Source organism: Passer domesticus, chromosome 11 (genome assembly GCF_036417665.1).
Source record: "Passer domesticus isolate bPasDom1 chromosome 11, bPasDom1.hap1, whole genome shotgun sequence".
Taxonomy (NCBI): Eukaryota; Metazoa; Chordata; class Aves; order Passeriformes; family Passeridae; genus Passer; species Passer domesticus.
In genome coordinates, this window is record NC_087484.1 from 28,464,638 (window position 1) to 28,483,727 (window position 19,090).

Here is a 19,090-nt window from a genome sequence, read left to right on the forward strand (position 1 = left end):
CCTCACGGTTGAGGATACCTCCAAGAAGAAAGGAGCCCCAAAAGGGAACTGTGGCTGGTTTGACAGTGCCTAGAGCCTCCTGCAAACTGACATCAGGAACCTGGCCTGGTGAGTTTTGTTTCTCTGGGGAAAGGCCATGGTTCATGTCCAGGGCCTGGTGGCCCGCAATGGCCGGCTGCATGCTGAAATTCCGCATGGATCAGGATACCTCCCAGACCGAAAGTACCACCTCAGGCAACTGTGGCTGGTTTGACAGTGCCTAGTGCCTCCTGCAAACTGACATCAGGAACCTGGCCTGGTGGTTTTGTTTCTCTGGGGAAAGGCCATAGATCGTGTGCAGTGCCCGGTGGCCCGGAGTAGCCTGCTGCCTGCTGAAATTCCACACGGATCACGATACCTCCCAGACCGAAAGTACCACCGCAGGCAACTGTGGCTGATTTGAGAGTGCCAAGTGCCTCCTGCAAACTGACATGAGGAACCTGGCCTGGTGACTTTTGTTTCTCTGGGGAAAGGCCATGGTTCATGTCCAGGGCCTGGTGGCCCGCAATGGCCGGCTGCCTGCTGAAATTCCGCATGGATCAGGATACCTCCCAGACCGAAAGTACCATGACAGGCAACTGTGGCTGGTTTGACAGTGCCAAGTGCCTCCTGCAAACTGACATCAGGAACCTGGCCTGGTGACTTTTGTTTCTCTGGGGAAAGGCCATCGTTCGTGCCCAGTGCCCTTTGGCACGCAGTTGGCGGCTGCTTCCTGCTGAAATTCCTCACGGTTGAGGATACCTCCAAGATGAAAGGAGCCCCAAAAGGGAACTGTGGCTGGTTTGACAGTGCCTAGTGCCTCCTGCAAACTGACATCAGGAACCTGGCCTGGTGACTTTTGTTTCTCTGGGGAAAGGCCATAGATCGTGTACAGTGCCCGGTGGCCAGGAGTGGCCGGCTGCCTGCTGAAATTCCACACGGATCACGATACCTCCCAGACCGAAAGTACCACCGCAGGCAACTGTGGCTGGTTTGAGAGTGCCAAGTGCCTCCTGCAAACTGACATCAGGAACCTGGCCTGGTGACTTTTGTTTCTCTGGGGAAAGGCCATCGTTCGTGCCCAGTGCCCTTTGGCACGCAGTTGGCGGCTGCTTCCTGCTGAAATTCCACACGGTTGAGGATACCTCCAAGATGAAAGGAGACCCAAAAGGGAACTGTGGCTGGTTTGAGAGTGCCTAGTGCCTCCTGCAAACTGACATCAGGAACCTGGCCTGGGGACTTTTGTTTCTCTGGGGAAATGCCATGGTTCATGTCCAGCGCCAGGTGGCCCGCAATGGCCGGCTGCCTGCTGAAATTCCGCACGTATGAGGATACATCCCAGATGCAAGGTGCCCCCACAGGAAATTGTGGCTGGTTTGACAGTGCCTAGTGCCTCCTGCAAACTGACATCAGGAACCTGGCCTGGTGACTTTTGTTTCTCTGGGGAAAGGCCATGGTTCATGTCCAGGGCCTGGTGGCCTGCAATGGCCGGCTGCCTGCTGAAATTCCGCATGGATCAGGATACCTCACAGACCGAAAGTACCACCTCAGGCAACTGTGGCTGGTTTGACAGTGCCTAGTGCCTCCTGCAAACTGACATCAGGAACCTGGCCTGGTGACTTTTGTTTCTCTGGAGAAAGGCCATGGTTCATGTCCAGCGCCAGGTGGCCCGCAGTGGCCGGCTGCCTGCTGAAATTCCGCAAGGATCAGGATACCTCCCAGACCGAAAGTACCACCACAAGCAACTGTGGCTGGTTTGACAGTGCCTAGTGCCTCCTGCAAACTGACATCAGGAACCTGGCCTGGTGACTTTTGTTTCTCTGGGGAAAGGCCATGGTTCATGTCCAGCGCCAGGTGGCCCGCAGTGGCCGGCTGCCTGCTGAAATTCCGCACGTATGAGGATACATCCCAGATGCAAGGTGCCCCCACAGGAAATTGTGGCTGGTTTGACAGTGCCTAGTGCCTCCTGCAAACTGACATCAGGAACCTGGCCTGGTGACTTTTGTTTCTCAGGGGAAAGGCCATAGATCGTGTACAGTGTCCTTTGGCACGCAGTTGGCGGCTGCTTGCTGAAATTCCTCACGGTTGAGGATACCTCCAAGAAGAAAGGAGCCCCAAAAGGGAACTGTGGCTGGTTTGACAGTGCCTAGTGCCTCCTGCAAACTGACATCAGGAACCTGGCCTGGTGACTTTTGTTTCTCTGGGGAAAGGCCATGGTTCATGTCCAGGGCCTGGTGGCCCGCAATGGCCGGCTGCCTGCTGAAATTCCGCATGGATCAGGATACCTCCCAGACCGAAAGTACCACCTCAGGCAACTGTGGCTGGTTTGACAGTGCCTAGTGCCTCCTGCAAACTGACATCAGGAACCTGGCCTGGTGACTTTTGTTTCTCTGGAAAAGGGCCATCATTCTTGTCCAGTGCCCAGTGGACCGGAGTTGCCGGTTGCCTGCTGAAATTCCGCACGGATCAGGATACCTCCCAGATGCAAGGTGCCCCCACTAGGCAACTGTGGCTGGTTTGACAGTGCCAAGTGCCTCCTGCAAACAGACATCAGGAACCTGGCCTGGTGCTTTTGTTTCTCTGCGGAAAGGCCATAGATCGTGTACAGTGCCCGGTGGCCCGGAGTGGCCTGCTGCCTGCTGAAATTCCACACGGATCACGATACCTCCGAGACCGAAAGTACCACCGCAGGCAACTGTGGCTGGTTTGACAGTGCCTAGTGCGTCCTGAAAACTGACATCAGGAACCTGGCCTGGTGACTTTTGTTTCTCTGGGGAAAGGCCATCGTTCGTGTCCAGGGCCCGGTAGCCCGTAGTGGCCTTCTGCCTGCTGAAATTCCGCACGGCTCAGGACCGCCCATATGCAAGGTGCCCCCATAGGCAACTGCGGCTGGTTTGAGAGTGCCTAGTGCCTCCTGCAAACTGACATCAGGAACCTGGCCTGGTGACTTTTGTTTCTCTGGGGAAAGGCCATGGTTCATGTCCAGGGCCTGGTGGCCCGCAATGGCCGGCTGCCTGCTGAAATTCCGCACGGATCACGATACCTCCCAGACCGAAAGTACCACCACAAGCAACTGTGGCTGGTTTGACAGTGCCTAGTGCCTCCTGCAAACTGACATCTGGAACCTGGCCTGGTGACTTTTGTTTCTCTGGGAAAGGGCCATCATTCTTGTTCGGGGCCCGCTGGCCCGGAGTGGCCGGCTGCCTGCTGAAATTCCTCACGGTTGAGGATACCTCCCAGATGCAGGGTGCTCCCACAGGCAACTGTGGCTGGTTTGAGAGTGCCAAGTGCCTCCTGCAAACTGACATCAGGAACCTGGCCTGGTGACTTTTGTTTCTCTGGGGAAAGGCCATCGTTCGTGCCCAGTGCCCTTTGGCACGCAGTTGGCGGCTGCTTCCTGCTGAAATTCCTCACGGTTGAGGATACCTCCAAGATGAAAGGATCCCCAAAAGGGAACTGTGGCTGGTTTGACAGTGCCTAGTGCCTCCTGCAAACTGACATCAGGAACCTGGCCTGGTGACTTTTGTTTCTCTGGGGAAAGGCTATGGTTCATGTCCAGGGCCTGGTGGCCCGCAATGGCCGGCTGCCTGCTGAAATTCCGCATGGATCAGGATACCTCCCAGACCGAAAGTACCACGACAGGCAACTGTGGCTGGTTTGACAGTGCCTAGTGCCTCCTGCAAACTGACATCAGGAACCTGGCCTGGTGACTTTTGTTTCTCTGGGGAAAGGCCATGGTTCATGTCCAGCGCCTGGTGGCCCGCAGTGGCCGGCTGCCTGCTGAAATTCCGCACGTATGAGGATACATCCCAGATGCAAGGTGCCCCCACAGGAAATTGTGGCTGGTTTGACAGTGCCTAGTGCCTCCTGCAAACTGACATCAGGAACCTGGCCTGGTGACTTTTGTTTCTCTGGGGAAAGGCCATAGATCGTGTACAGTGTCCTTTGGCACGCAGTTGGCGGCTGCTTCCTGCTGAAATTCCTCACGGTTGAGGATACCTCCAAGAAGAAAGGAGCCCCAAAAGGGAACTGTGGCTGGTTTGACAGTGCCTAGTGCCTCCTGCAAACTGACATCAGGAACCTGGCCTGGTGAGTTTTGTTTCTCTGGGGAAAGGCCATGGTTCATGTCCAGGGCCTGGTGGCCCGCAATGGCCGGCTGCATGCTGAAATTCCGCATGGATCAGGATACCTCCCAGACCGAAAGTACCACCTCAGGCAACTGTGGCTGGTTTGACAGTGCCTAGTGCCTCCTGCAAACTGACATGAGGGACCTGGCCTGGTGACTTTTGTTTCTCTGGGAAAGGGCCATCATTCTTGTCCAGTGCCCAGTGGACCGGAGTTGCCGGTTGCCTGCTGAAATTCCGCACGGATCAGGATACCTCCCAGATGCAAGGTGCATCCACTAGGCAACTGTGGCTGGTTTGACAGTGCCAAGTGCCTCCTGCAAACTGACATCAGGAACGTGGCCTGGTGGTTTTGTTTCTCTGGGGAAAGGCCATAGATCGTGTGCAGTGCCCGGTGGCCCGGAGTGGCCTGCTGCCTGCTGAAATTCCACACGGATCACGATACCTCCCAGACCGAAAGTACCACCGCAGGCAACTGTGGCTGATTTGAGAGTGCCAAGTGCCTCCTGCAAACTGACATGAGGAACCTGGCCTGGTGACTTTTGTTTCTCTGGGGAAAGGCCATGGTTCATGTCCAGGGCCTGGTGGCCCGCAATGGCCGGGTGCCTGCTGAAATTCCGCATGGATCAGGATACCTCCCAGACCGAAAGTACCATGACAGGCAACTGTGGCTGGTTTGACAGTGCCAAGTGCCTCCTGCAAACTGACATGAGGAACCTGGCCTGGTGACTTTTGTTTCTCTGGGGAAAGGCCATTGTACGTTTCCAGGGCCGGGTGGCCCCTAGTGTCCGGCCGCCTGCTGAAATTCTGAACGGATCAGGATACCTCCCAGACCGAAAATATCACCAAAGGCAACTGTGGCTGGTTTGAGAGTGCCAAGTGCCTCCTGCAAACTGACATCAGGAACCTGGCCTGGTGACTTTTGTTTCTCTGGGGAAAGGCCATCGTTCGTGCCCAGTGCCCTTTGGCACGCAGTTGGCGGCTGCTTCCTGCTGAAATTCCACACGGTTGAGGATACCTCCAAGATGAAAGGAGACCCAAAAGGGAACTGTGGCTGGTTTGAGAGTGCCTAGTGCCTCCTGCAAACTGACATCAGGAACCTGGCCTGGGGACTTTTGTTTCTCTGGGGAAATGCCATGGTTCATGTCCAGCGCCAGGTGGCCCGCAATGGCCGGCTGCCTGCTGAAATTCCGCACGTATGAGGATACAACCCAGAGGCAAGGTGCCCCCACAGGAAATTGTGGCTGGTTTGACAGTGCCTAGTGCCTCCTGCAAACTGACATCAGGAACCTGGCCTGGTGACTTTTGTTTCTCTGGGGAAAGGCCATGGTTCATATCCTGGACCAGTTGGACCAGAGAGGCCGGCTGCCTGCTGAAATTCCGAACGAATCAGGATACCTCCCAGATACAAGTGCCCCCACAGGCACCTGCGATTTGTTTGACAGTGCCAAGTGCCTCCTGCAAATTGACATCAGGAACCGGGCCTAGTGACTTTTGTTTCTCTGAGGAAAGGCCATAGATGATGTCCAGTGCCCGGTGGCCCGGAGTGGCCGGCTGCATGCTGAAATTCCGAACCGATCAGGATACGTCCCGGATGCAATGTGCCCACACAGGCAACTGTGGCTAGTTTGACAGTGCCAAGTGCCTCCGGCAAACTGACATCAGGAACCTGCCCTGGTGACTTTTGTTTCTCTGGGGAAAGGCCATAGATCGTGTACAGTGCCCGGTGGCCAGGAGTGGCCGGCTGCCTGCTGAAATTCCACACGGATCACGATACCTCCCAGACCGAAAGTACCACCGCAGGCAACTGTGGCTGGTTTGAGAGTGCCAAGTGCCTCCTGCAAACTGACATCAGGAACCTGGCCTGGTGACTTTTGTTTCTCTGGGGAAAGGCCATCGTTCGTGCCCAGTGCCCTTTGGCACGCAGTTGGCGGCTGCTTCCTGCTGAAATTCCACATGGTTGAGGATACCTCCAAGATGAAAGGAGACCCAAAAGGGAACTGTGGCTGGTTTGAGAGTGCCTAGTGCCTCCTGCAAACTGACATCAGGAACCTGGCCTGGGGACTTTTGTTTCTCTGGGGAAATGCCATGGTTCATGTCCAGCGCCAGGTGGCCCGCAGTGGCCGGCTGCCTGCTGAAATTCCGCACGTATGAGGATACATCCCAGATGCAAGGTGCCCCCACAGGAAATTGTGGCTGGTTTGACAGTGCCAAGTGCCTCCTGCAAACTGACATCAGGAACCTGGCCTGGTGACTTTTGTTTCTCAGGGGAAAGGCCATGGTTCATATCCTGGACCAGTTGGACCAGAGAGGCCGGCTGCCTGCTGAAATTCCGAACGAATCAGGATACCTCCCAGATACAAGTGCCCCCACAGGCACCTGCGATTTGTTTGACAGTGCCAAGTGCCTCCTGCAAATTGACATCAGGAACCGGGCCTAGTGACTTTTGTTTCTCTGGGGAAAGGCCATAGATGATGTCCAGTGCCCGGTGGCCCGGAGTGGCCGGCTGCATGCTGAAATTCCGAACCGATCAGGATACGTCCCGGATGCAATGTGCCCACACAGGCAACTGTGGCTGGTTTGACAGTGCCAAGTGCCTCCGGCAAACTGACATCAGGAACCTGGCCTGGTGACTTTTGTTTCTCTGGGGAAAGGCCATAGATCGAGTACAGTGCCCGGTGGCCCGGAGTGGCCTGCTGCCTGCTGAAATTCCACACGGATCACGATACCTCCCAGACCGAAAGTACCACCGCAGGCAACGGTGGCTGGTTTGAGAGTGCCAAGTGCCTCCTGCAAACTGACATCAGGAACCTGGCCTGGTGACTTTTGTTTCTCTGGGAAAGGGCCATCATTCTTGTCCGGGGCCCGCTGGCCCGGAGTGGCCGGCTGCCTGCTGAAATTCCTCACAGTTGAGGATACCTCCCAGATGCAGGGTGCTCCCACAGGCAACTGTGGCTGGTTTGACAGTGCCAAGTGCCTCCTGCAAACTGACATCAGGAACCTGGCCTGGTGACTTTTGTTTCTCTGGGGAAAGGCCATCGTTCATGCCCAGTGCCCTTTGGCACGCAGTTGGCGGCTGCTTCCTGCTGAAATTCCTCACGGTTGAGGATACCTCCAAGAAGAAAGGAGCCCCAAAAGGGAACTGTGGCTGGTTTGACAGTGCCTAGTGCCTCCTGCAAACTGACATCAGGAACCTGGCCTGGTGACTTTTGTTTCTCTGGGAAAGGGCCATCATTCTTGTCCAGGGCCCGGTGGTCCGTCGTGGCCGGCAGCCTGCAGAAATTCTGAATGGATGAGGATACCTCCCAGACCGAAAATACCACCGCAGGCAACTGTGGCTGGTTTGAGAGTGCCAAGTGCCTCCTGCAAACTGACATGAGGAACCTGGCCTGGTGACTTTTGTTTCTCTGGGGAAAGGCCATGGTTCATATCCTGGACCAGTTGGACCGGAGTGGCCGGCTGTCTGCTGAAATTCCGAACGGATCAGGATGCCGCCCAGATGCAAAGTGCCCAGCAGGCACCTGCGGTTGGTTTGACAGTGCCAAGTGCCTCCTGCAAACTGACATCAGGAACCTGGCCTGGTGACTTTTGTTTCTCTGGGGAAAGGCCATGGCCCATGTCCAGCGACAGGTGGCCCGGAGTGGCCGGCTGCCTGCTGAAATTCCGCATGGATCAGGATGCCTCCCAGACCGAAAACACCACCACAGGCAACTGTGGCTGGTTTGAGAGTGCCAAGTGCCTCCTGCAAACTGACATCAGGAACCTGGCCTGGTGACTTTTGTTTCTCTGGGGAAAGGCCATCATTCTTGTCCAGTACCCGGTGGCCCGGAGTGGCTGGCTGCCTTCTGAAATTCCTCACAGTTGAGGATACCTCCCAGACGCAAGGCGCCCCCAGAGGAAACTGTGGCTGGTTTGAGAGTGCCAAGTGCCTCCTGCAAACTGACATCAGGAACCTGGCCTGGTGACTTTTGTTTTTCTGGGGAAAGGACATGGTTCATGTCCAGGGCCCGCTGGCCTGGAGTGGCCGGCTGACTGCTGAAATTCCTCACGGTGGAGGATACCTCCCAGATGAAAGGAGCCCCAAAAGGGAACTGTGGCTAGTTTGACAGTGCCAAGTGCCTCCTGCAAACTGACATCAGGAACCTGGCCTGGTGACTTTTGTTTCTCTGGGGAAAGGCCATCATTCTTGTCCAGGGCCCGGTGGCCCGGCGTGGCCGGCAGCCTGCAGAAATTCTGAACGGATCAGGATACCTCCCAGACCGAAAGTACCACGACAGGCAACTGTGGCTGGTTTGACAGTGCCTAGTGCCTCCTGCAAACTGACATCAGGAACCTGGCCTGGTGACTTTTGTTTCTCTGGGGAAAGGCCATGGTTCATATCCTGGACCCGTTGGACCGGAGTGGCCGGCTGTCTGCTGAAATTCCGAACGGATCAGGATGCCGCCCAGATGCAAAGTGCCCAGCAGGCACCTGCGGTTGGTTTGAGAGTGCCAAGTGCCTCCTGCAAACTGACATCAGGAACCTGGCCTGGTGACTTTTGTTTCTCTGGGGAAAGGCCATGGCCCATGTCCAGCGACAGGTGGCCCGGAGTGGCCGGCTGCCTGCTGAAATTCCGCATGGATCAGGATGCCTCCCAGACCGAAAACATCACCACAGGCAACTGTGGCTGGTATGACAGTGCCTAGTGCCTCCTGCAAACTGACATCAGGAACCTGGCCTGGTGAGTTTTGTTTCTCTGGTGAAAGGGCCATCATTCTTGTCCAGGGCAGGGTGGCCCGGCGTGGCCGGCAGCCTGCAGAAATTCTGAACGGATCAGGATACCTCCCAGACCGAAAATACCACCACAGGCAACTGTGGCTGGTTTGACAGTGCCAAGTGCCTCCTGCAAACTGACATCAGGAACCTGGCCTGGTGACTTTTGTTTCTCTGGGGAAAGGCCATCATTCTTGTCCAGTGCCCGGTGGCCCGGAGTGGCCGGCTGCATGCTGAAATTCCGAACCGATCAGGATACGTCCCGGATGCAATGTGCCCACACAGGCAACTGTGGCTGGTTTGACAGTGCCAAGTGCCTCCGGCAAACTGACATCAGGAACCTGGCCTGGTGACTTTTGTTTCTCTGGGGAAAGGCCATAGATCATGTACAGTGCCCGGTGGCCCGGAGTGGCCGGCTGCCTGCTGAAATTCCGCACGGATCAGGATACCTCCCAGACCGAAAGTACCACCACAGGCAACTGTGGCTGGTTTGACAGTGCCTAGTGCCTCCTGCAAACTGACATCAGGAACCTGGCCTGGTGACTTTTGTTTCTCTGGGGAAAGCCCATCGTTCGTGTCCAGGGCCCGGTAGCCCGTAGTGGCTTTCTGCCTGCTGAAATTCCGCACGGATCAGGACCGCCCATATGCAAGGTGCCCCCACAGGCAACTGTGGCTGGTTTGACAGTGCCAAGTGCCTCCTGCAAACTGACATCAGGAACCTGGCCTGGTGACTTTTGTTTCTCTGGGGAATGGCCATGGTTCATGTCCAGCGCCAGGTGGCCTGCAGTGGCAGGCTGCCTGCTGAAATTCCGCATGGATCAGGATACCTCCCAGACCGAAAGTACCACCACAGGCAACTGTGGCTGGTTTGACAGTGCCAAGTGCCTCTTGCAAACTGACATCAGGAACCTGGCCTGGTGACTTTTGTTTCTCTGGGAAAGGGCCATCATTCTTGTCCAGTGCCCAGTGGACCGGCGTGGCCGGCTGCCTGCTGAAATTCCGCATGGATCAGGATACCTCCCAGATGCAAGGTGCCCCCACTAGGCAACTGTGGCTGGTTTGAGAGTGCCAAGTGCCTCCTGCAAACTGACATCAGGAACCTGGCCTGGTGACTTTTGTTTCTCTGGGGAAAGGCCATGGTTCATGTCCAGCGCCTAGTGGCCCGCAATGGCCGGCTGCCTACTGAAATTCCGCATGGATCAGGATACCTCCCATACCGAAAGTACCACCACATGCAACTGTGGCTGGTTTGAGAGTGCCAAGTGCCTCCTCCAAATTGACATCAGGAACCTGGCCTGGAGACTTTTGTTTCTCTGGGAAAGTGCCATCATTCTTGTCCAGGGCCCGGTGGTCCGTCGTGGCCGGCAGCCTGCAGAAATTCTGAATGGATGAGGATACCTCCCAGACCGAAAATACCACCACAGGCAACTGTGGCTGGTTTGACAGTGCCAAGTGCCTCCTGCAAACTGACATCAGGAACCTGGCCTGGTGACTTTTGTTTCTCTGGGGAAAGGCCATCATTCTTGTCCAGTACCCGGTGGCCCGGAGTGGCTGGCTGCCTTCTGAAATTCCTCACAGTTGAGGATACCTCCCAGACGCAAGGCGCCCCCAGAGGAAACTGTGGCTGGTTTGAGAGTGCCAAGTGCCTCCTGCAAACTGACATCAGGAACCTGGCCTGGTGAGTTTTGTTTCTCTGGGAAAGGGCCATCATTCTTGTCCAGGGCCCGGTGGCCCGGTGTGGCCGGCAGCCTGCAGAAATTCTGAACGGATCAGGATACCTCCCAGACCGAAAATACCACCGCAGGCAACTGTGGCTGGTTTGAGAGTGCCAAGTGCCTCCTGCAAACTGACATCAGGAACCTGGCCTGGTGACTTTTGTTTCTCTGGGGAAAGGCCATGGTTCATATCCTGGACCAGTTGGACCGGAGTGGCCGGCTGTCTGCTGAAATTCCGAACGGATCAGGATGCCGCCCAGATGAAAAGTGCCCAGCAGGCACCTGCGGTTGGTTTGACAGTGCCAAGTGCCTCCTGCAAACTGACATCAGGAACCTGGCCTGGTGACTTTTGTTTCTCTGGGGAAAGGCCATGGCCCATGTCCAGCGACAGGTGGCCCGGAGTGGCCGGCTGCCTGCTGAAATTCCGCATGGATCAGGATGCCTCCCAGACCGAAAACACCACCACAGGCAACTGTGGCTGGTTTGAGAGTGCCAAGTGCCTCCTGCAAACTGACATCAGGAACCTGGCCTGGTGACTTTTGTTTCTCTGGGGAAAGGCCATCATTCTTGTCCAGTACCCGGTGGCCCGGAGTGGCTGGCTGCCTTCTGAAATTCCTCACAGTTGAGGATACCTCCCAGACGCAAGGCGCCCCCAGAGGAAACTGTGGCTGGTTTGAGAGTGCCAAGTGCCTCCTGCAAACTGACATCAGGAACCTGGCCTGGTGACTTTTGTTTCTCTGGGGAAAGGCCATGGTTCATATCCTGGACCAGTTGGACCGGAGTGGCCGGCTGTCTGCTGAAATACCGAACGGATCAGGATGCCGCCCAAATGCAAGGTGCTCCAACAGGCACCTGTGGCTGGTATGACAGTGCCCAGTGCCTCCTGCAAACTGACATCAGGAACCTGGCCTGGTGACTTTTGTTTCTCTGGGGAAAGGCCATCATTCTTGTCCAGGGCCCGGTGGCCCGGCGTGGCCGGCAGCCTGCAGAAATTCTGAACGGATCAGGATACCTCCCAGACCGAAAGTACCACGACAGGCAACTGTGGCTGGTTTGACAGTGCCTAGTGCCTCCTGCAAACTGACATCAGGAACCTGGCCTGGTGAGTTTTGTTTCTCTGGGAAAGGGCCATCATTCTTGTCCAGGGCCCGGTGGCCCGGTGTGGCCGGCAGCCTGCAGAAATTCTGAACGGATCAGGATACCTCCCAGACCGAAAATACCACCGCAGGCAACTGTGGCTGGTTTGAGAGTGCCAAGTGCCTCCTGCAAACTGACATCAGGAACCTGGCCTGGTGACTTTTGTTTCTCTGGGGAAAGGCCATGGTTCATATCCTGGACCAGTTGGACCGGAGTGGCCGGCTGTCTGCTGAAATTCCGAACGGATCAGGATGCCGCCCAGATGAAAAGTGCCCAGCAGGCACCTGCGGTTGGTTTGACAGTGCCAAGTGCCTCCTGCAAACTGACATCAGGAACCTGGCCTGGTGACTTTTGTTTCTCTGGGGAAAGGCCATGGCCCATGTCCAGCGACAGGTGGCCCGGAGTGGCCGGCTGCCTGCTGAAATTCCGAATGGATCAGGATGCCTCCCAGACCGAAAACACCACCACAGGCAACTGTGGCTGGTTTGACAGTGCCAAGTGCCTCCTGCAAACTGACATCAGGAACGTGGCCTGGTGACTTTTGTTTCTCTGGGGAAAGGCCATCATTCTTGTCCAGTGCCCAGTGGACCGGAGTGGCCGGCTGCCTGCTGAAATTCCGCACGGATCAGGATACCTCCCAGACCGAAAGTACCACCACAAGCAACTGTGGCTGGTTTGACAGTGCCTAGTGCCTCCTGCAAACTGACATGAGGAACCTGGCCTGGTGACTTTTGTTTCTCTGGGGAAAGCCCATCGTTCGTGTCCAGGGCCCGGTAGCCCGTAGTGGCCTTCTGCCTGCTGAAATTCCGAACGGATCAGGACCGCCCATATGCAAGGTGCACCCACAGGCAACTGCGGCTGGTTTGACAGTGCCAAGTGCCTCCTGCAAACTGACATCAGGAACCTGGCCTGGTGACTTTTGTTTCTCTGGGGAATGGCCATGGTTCATGTCCAGCGCCAGGTGGCCTGCAGTGGCCGGCTGCCTGCTGAAATTCCGCATGGATCAGGATACCTCCCATACCGAAAGTACCACCACAGGCAACTGTGGCTGGTTTGACAGTGCCAAGTGCCTCTTGAAAACTGACATCAGGAACCTGGCCTGGTGACTTTTGTTTCTCTGGGAAAGGGCCATCATTCTTGTCCAGTGCCCAGTGGACCGGCGTGGCCAGCTGCCTGCTGAAATTCCGCACGGATCAGGATACCTCCCAGATGCAAGGTGCCCCCATTAGGCAACTGTGGCTGGTTTGAGAGTGCCAAGTGCCTCCTGCCAACTGACATCAGGAACCTCTCCTGGTGACTTTTGTTTCTCTGGGGAAAGGCCATGGTTCATGTCCGGGGCCTAGTGGCCCGCAATGGCCGGCTGCCTGCTGAAATTCCGCATGGATCAGGATACCTCCCATACCGAAAGTACCACCACATGCAACTGTGGCTGGTTTGACAGTGCCTAGTGCCTCCTGCAAACTGACATCAGGAACCTGGCCTGGAGACTTTTGTTTCTCTGGGAAAGGGCCATCATTCTTGTCCAGGGCCCGGTGGTCCGTCGTGGCCGGCAGCCTGCAGAAATTCTGAATGGATGAGGATACCTCCCAGACCGAAAATACCACCACAGGCAACTGTGGCTGGTTTGACAGTGCCAAGTGCCTCCTGCAAACTGACATCAGGAACCTGGCCTGGTTACTTTTGTTTCTCTGGGGAAAGGCCATGGTTCATATCCTGGACCAGTTGGCCCGGAGTGGCCGGCTGTCTGCTGAAATTCCGAACGAATCAGGATGCCGCCCAGATGCAAAGTGCCCAGCAGGCACCTGCGGTTGGTTTGACAGTGCCAAGTGCCTCCTGCAAACTGACATCAGGAACCTGGCCTGGTGACTTTTGTTTCTCTGGGGAAAGGCCATGGCCCATGTCCAGCGACAGGTGGCCCGGAGTGGCCGGCTGCCTGCTGAAATTCCGCATGGATCAGGATGCCTCCCAGACCGAAAACACCACCACAGGCAACTGTGGCTGGTTTGAGAGTGCCAAGTGCCTCCTGCAAACTGACATGAGGAACCTGGCCTGGTGACTTTTGTTTCTCTGGGGAAAGGCCATCATTCTTGTCCAGTGCCCAGTGGACCGGAATGGCCGGCTGCCTGCTGAAATTCCGCACGGATCAGGATACCTCCCAGACGCAAGGTGCCCCCAGAGGAAACTCTGGCTGGTTTGAGAGTGCCAAGTGCCTCCTGCAAACTGACATCAGGAACCTGGCCTGGTGACTTTTGTTTCTCTGCGGAAAGGCCATGGTTCATATCCTGGACCAGTTGGACCGGAGTGGCCGGCTGCCTGCTGAAATTTCGCACGGATCAGGACCGCCCAAATGCAAGGGGCCCCCACAGGCAACTGTGGCTGGTTTGACAGTGCCAAGTGCCTCCTGCAAACTGACATCAGGAACCTGGCCTGGTGACTTTTGTTTCTCTGGGGAAAGGCCATGGTTCATGTCCAGCGCCAGGTGGCCCGAAGTGGCCGGCTGCCTGCTGAAATTCCGCACGTATGAGGATACATCCCTGATGCAAGGTGCCCCCACAGGAAATTGTGGCTGGTTTGACAGTGCCTAGTGCCTCCTGCAAACTGACATCAGGAACCTGGCCTGGTGACTTTTGTTTCTCAGGGGAAAGGCCATGGTTCATATCCTGGACCAGTTGGACCAGAGAGGCCGGCTGCCTGCTGAAATTCCAAACGAATCAGAATACCTCCCAGATGCAAGTGCCCCCAGAGGGACCTGCGATTTGTTTGACAGTGCCAAGTGCCTCCTGCAAATTGACATCAGGAACCGGGCCTAGTGACTTTTGTTTCTCTGGGGAAAGGCCATAGATGATGTCCAGTGCCCGGTGGCCCGGAGTGGCCGGCTGCATGCTGAAATTCCGAACCGATCAGGATACGTCCCGGATGCAATGTGCCCACACAGGCAACTGTGGCTGGTTTGACAGTGCCAAGTGCCTCCGGCAAACTGACATCAGGAACCTGGCCTGGTGACTTTTGTTTCTCTGGGGAAAGGCCATAGATCATGTACAGTGCCCGGTGGCCCGGAGTGGCCGGCTGCCTGCTGAAATTCCGCACGGATCAGGATACCTCCCAGACCGAAAGTACCACCACAGGCAACTGTGGCTGGTTTGACAGTGCCAAGTGCCTCCTGCAAACTGACATCAGGAACCTGGCCTGGTGACTTTTGTTTCTCTGGGGAATGGCCATGGTTCATGTCCAGCGCCAGGTGGCCTGCAGTGGCCGGCTGCCTGCTGAAATTCCGCATGGATCAGGATACCTCCCATACCGAAAGTACCACCACAGGCAACTGTGGCTGGTTTGACAGTGCCAAGTGCCTCTTGAAAACTGACATCAGGAACCTGGCCTGGTTACTTTTGTTTCTCTGGGGAAAGGCCATGGTTCATATCCTGGACCAGCTGGACCGGAGTGGCCGGCTGTCTGCTGAAATTCCGAACGGATCAGGATGCCGCCCAGATGCAAGATGCCCCAACAGGCACCTGCGGTTGGTTTGAGAGTGCCAAGTGCCTCCTGCAAACTGACATCAGGAACCTGGCCTGGTGACTTTTGTTTCTCTGGGGAAAGGCCATAGATGATGTCCAGTGCCCGGTGGCCCGGAGTGGCCGGCTGCGTGCTGAAATTCCGCACGGATCAGGATACCTCCCAGATGCAAGGTGCCCCCACAGGGAATTGTGGCTGGTTTGACAGTGCCAAGTGCCTCCTGCGAATTGACATCAGGAACCTGGCCTGGTGACTTTTGTTTCTCTGGGGAAAGGCCATGGTTCATATCCTGGACCAGTTGGACCGGAGTGGCCGGCTGTCTGCTGAAATTCCGAACGGATCGGGATGCCGCCCAGATGCAAGGTGCCCCCACAGGCACCTGCGGTTGGTTTGAGAGTGCCAAGTGCCTCCTGCAAACTGACATCAGGAACCTGGCCTGGTGACTTTTGTTTCTCTGGGGAAAGGCCATGGCCCATGTCCAGCGACAGGTGGCCCGGAGTGGAGGGCTGCCTGCTGAAATTCCGCATGGATCAGAATGCCTCCCAGACCGAAAACACCACCACAGGCAACTGTGGCTGGTTGGACAGTGCCAAGTGCCTCCTGCAAACTGACATCAGGAACCTGGCCTGGTGACTTTTGTTTCTCTGGGGATAGGCCATCATTCTTGTCCAGTACCCGGTGGCCCGGAGTGGCTGGCTGCCTTCTGAAATTCCTCACAGTTGAGGATACCTCCCAGACGCAGGGCGCCCCCAGAGGAAACTGTGGCTGGTTTGAGAGTGCCAAGTGCCTCCTGCAAACTGACATGAGGAACCTGGCCTGGTGACTTTTGTTTCTCTGGGGAAAGGCCATGGTTCATATCCTGGACCAGTTGGACCGGAGTGGCCGGCTGTCTGCTGAAATTCCGAACGGATCAGGATGCCGCCCAGATGCAAAGTGCCCAGCAGGCACCTGCGGTTGGTTTGACAGTGCCAAGTGCCTCCTGCAAACTGACATCAGGAACCTGGCCTGGTGACTTTTGTTTCTCTGGGGAAAGGCCATGGCCCATGTCCAGCGACAGGTGGCCCGGAGTGGCCGGCTGCCTGCTGAAATTCCGCATGGATCAGGATGCCTCCCAGACCGAAAACACCACCACAGGCAACTGTGGCTGGTATGACAGTGCCTAGTGCCTCCTGCAAACTGACATCAGGAACCTGGCCTGGTGAGTTTTGTCTCTCTGGTGAAAGGGCCATCATTCTTGTCCAGGGCCGGGTGGCCCGGCGTGGCCGGCAGCCTGCAGAAATTCTGAACGGATCAGGATACCTCCCAGACCGAAAATACCACCACAGGCAACTGTGGCTGGTGTGACAGTGCCAAGTGCCTCCTGCAAACTGACATCTGGAACCTGGCCTGGTGACTATTGTTTCTCAGGGGAAAGGCCATGGTTCATATCCTGGACCAGTTGGACCAGAGAGGCCGGCTGCCTGCTGAAATTCCAAACGAATCAGAATACCTCCCAGATGCAAGTGCCCTCAGAGGGACCTGCGATTTGTTTGACAGTGCCAAGTGCCTCCTGCAAATTGACATCGGGAACCGGGCCTAGTGACTTTTGTTTCTCTGGGGAAAGGGCCATCATTTTTGTCCAGTGCCCAGTGGACCGGCGTGGACGGCTGCCTGCTGAAATTCCGCACGGATCAGGATACCTCCCAGATGCAAGGTGCCCCCACTAGGCAACTGTGGCTGGTTTGAGAGTGCCAAGTGCCTCCTGCAAACTGACATCAGGAACCTGACCTGGTGACTTTTGTTTCTCTGGGGAAAGGCCATGGTTCATGTCCAGGGCCTAGTGGCCCGCAATGGCCGGCTGCCTGCTGAAATTCCGCATGGATCAGGATACCTCCCATACCGAAAATACCACCACATGCAACTGTGGCTGGTTTGACAGTGCCTAGTGCCTCCTGCAAACTGACATCAGGAACCTGGCCTGGTGACTTTTGTTTCTCTGGGGAAAGGCCATGGTTCATATCCTGGACCAGTTGGACCGGAGTGGCCGGCTGCCTGCTGAAATTCCGAACGGATCAGGATGCCGCCCAGATGCAAGGTGCTACAACAGGCACCTGCGGTTGGTTTGACAGTGCCAAGTGCCTCCTGCAAACTGACATCAGGAACCTGGCCTGGTGACTATTGTTTCTCTGGGGAAAGGCCATGGTTCATGTCCTGGGCCGGGTGGCCCGGAGTGGCCGGCTGCCTGCTGACATTCCGCACGGATCAGGATATCTCCCAGACGCAAGGTGCCCCCAGAGGAAACTCTGGCTGGTTTGAGAGTGCCAAGTGCCTCCCTCAAACTGACATCAGGAACCTGGCCTGGTGACTTTTGTTTCTCTGCGGAAAGGCCATGGTTCATATCCTGGACCAGTTGGACCGGAGTGGCCGGCTGCCTGGTGAAATTCCGCACGGATCAGGATGCCGCCCAAATGCAAGGTTCCCCCAGAATCCCCTGCAATTGCTTTGACAGTGCCCAGTGCCTCCTGCAAATTGACATCAGGAACCGAGCCTAGTGACTTTTGTTTCTCTGGAGAAAGGCAATCGTTCCTCTCCAGGACTCGGTGGCCCAGAGTGGGCGGCTGCCTGCTGAAATTTCGCACGGATCAGGACCGCCCAGATGCAAGGGGCCCCCACAGGCAACTGTGGCTGGTTTGACAGTGCCAAGTGCCTCCTGCAAAATGACATCAGGAACCTGGCCTGGTGATTTTTGTTTCTCTGGGGAAAGGCCATGGTTCATGCCCAGCGACAGGTGGCCCGGAGTGGCCGGCTGCCTGCTGAAATTCCGCATGGATCAGGATGCCTCCCAGACCGAAAACACCACCACAGGCAACTGTGGCTGGTATGACAGTGCCTAGTGCCTCCTGCAAACTGACATCAGGAACCTGGCCTGGTGAGTTTTGTCTCTCTGGTGAAAGGGCCATCATTCTTGTCCAGGGCCGGGTGGCCCGGCGTGGCCGGCAGCCTGCAGAAATTCTGAACGGATCAGGATACCTCCCAGACCGAAAATACCACCACAGGCAACTGTGGCTGGTGTGACAGTGCCAAGTGCCTCCTGCAAACTGACATCTGGAACCTGGCCTGGTGACTTTTGTTTCTCAGGGGAAAGGCCATGGTTCATATCCTGGACCAGTTGGACCAGAGAGGCCGGCTGCCTGCTGAAATTCCAAACGAATCAGAATACCTCCCAGATGCAAGTGCCCTCAGAGGGACCTGCGATTTGTTTGACAGTGCCAAGTGCCTCCTGCAAATTGACATCGGGAACCGGGCCTAGTGACTTTTGTTTCTCTGGGGAAAGGGCCATCATTTTTGTCCAGTGCCCAGTGGACCGGCGTGGACGGCTGCCTGCTGAAATTCCGCACGGATCAGGATACCTCCCAGATGCAAGGTGCCCCCACTAGGCAACTGTGGCTGGTTTGAGAGTGCCAAGTGCCTCCTGCAAACTGACATCAGGAACCTGACCTGGTGACTTTTGTTTCTCTGGGGAAAGGCCATGGTTCATGTCCAGGGCCTAGTGGCCCGCAATGGCCGGCTGCCTGCTGAAATTCCGCATGGATCAGGATACCTCCCATACCGAAAATACCACCACATGCAACTGTGGCTGGTTTGACAGTGCCTAGTGCCTCCTGCAAACTGACATCAGGAACCTGGCCTGGTGACTTTTGTTTCTCTGGGGAAAGGCCATGGTTCATATCCTGGACCAGTTGGACCGGAGTGGCCGGCTGCCTGCTGAAATTCCGAACGGATCAGGATGCCGCCCAGATGCAAGGTGCTACAACAGGCACCTGCGGTTGGTTTGACAGTGCCAAGTGCCTCCTG